General features: G+C 61.3%; 1 protein-coding gene across 3 annotated transcripts in view; it reads right to left on the bottom strand.

The window, feature by feature from the left end:
• SLC39A13 (solute carrier family 39 (zinc transporter), member 13) overlaps positions 1–1,132 on the bottom strand; it is a 7,922-nt gene extending 6,790 nt beyond the window's left edge. For all 3 annotated transcript variants that reach the window (XM_010842402.1, XM_010842403.1, XM_010842405.1), the window contains exon 1: positions 1,115–1,132. The gene's annotated coding sequence lies outside the window, so the exon portion shown is untranslated. The remainder of the gene's footprint in view (positions 1–1,114) is intronic.
• Positions 1,133–1,138: the final 6 nt, after the last annotated feature.

The following is a 1,138-nucleotide window of genomic DNA, read 5'->3' as shown; positions in this document are numbered from 1 at the left end:
AAGCAGCTGGGCTAGGTCAAGACCATCAGGGCTTCTTCCTAGGAAATGAGTCTAATACCCCGGGGCCCGGAGACAGGCAGGAGGTGAGGTGAGACCGAAGAGAGAGGCTCCTTCAGTGACGAGAGGCCTCCCAGATGCACGGGGCACGGGCATCCAAGACCCACCCTTAACCTTGTGCTCCACGCTTAAAGCTGCTGGGCTTGCGGTGCTGTGTGCTCAGTCGCTCAGCCCTGTCGACTCTCTGCGACCCCGTGGACTGTAGCCCGCCAGGCTCCTCTGTCCATGGGGATTCTCCAGGCAAGAATACTGGAGTGGGCTGCCGTGCCCTCCTCGCCTGACTGCGGACAAGTCCCTAAAGCCCTTCTCTGAGCCCTTAGTCTCCTCCTCTTCCGAGGAAGATCAGTATGGCCTCCCTCACTTGGTCGTGAGGGTGAGATGAATTTGCCCGTTGGGTGAGCCTGCCTGGCATGGTGAAGATACAGAGAACCCTCCTCGTGTTAAGGGGCAGCCGGAGTGTACCCAGCGAGCAGATCACAGGATCTGGATGTGAGTCAACCAAGAGGGAAGTTCAACCTGGAAACTCGGGCGTGAGGTTTAAATGTGGTCTTCCCAGCCTCAGGCCGTCTGTGACCTTGAGCCGGTGATGTCTTTGCCTCAGTTTCCTCATCTCCTGATGGAGATGGGAGGAAGGGAAAGCAACTGGAAGAGACGCTAGGGTCTGGGATCTCCAGGCCTTAACGGGACCCTGATGAAACCCACTGGCCTCCACTGGGGACCAAAGGCGGGACTGCGGCCAGGAGGCCGGGCTTGGGAGGCAGAGGCGGGTCACGGTTAGAGGTGAGGGGGCCCCAGGTGTGGAACAGGAGATAGGGCTACCGAAGAGAGTCAGAGAGAAGAGAGAACGGGGGAAGCAAGAGCGGCAGAGTGAAGAGGGGGAGAGCCAAAGACGGATGCGGAGCGGGGAGAGATGGGGACGACGCGTGGGGAGACAGAGGAGAAGAGCCCAAGGAAGTTTTAACTCCCGGGCGAGAGGCCCAGGTCTGACCTGGACAAGGGGATCGGCAGAGTCCGCCCCGTCCGGGGCTCGGGCCCCGGGCGTCGGGCGGTCACTCACCGTGCGGCGGCGGCGGCGCTCCGG

Source organism: Bison bison, unplaced genomic scaffold (genome assembly GCF_000754665.1).
Source record: "Bison bison bison isolate TAMUID 2011002044 unplaced genomic scaffold, Bison_UMD1.0 scf7180017864178, whole genome shotgun sequence".
In the NCBI taxonomy this organism is placed as follows: Eukaryota; Metazoa; Chordata; class Mammalia; order Artiodactyla; family Bovidae; genus Bison; species Bison bison.
The sequence above is the reverse complement of the archived record's forward strand: the minus strand, read 5'-3'. Positions and strand labels throughout refer to the sequence as shown.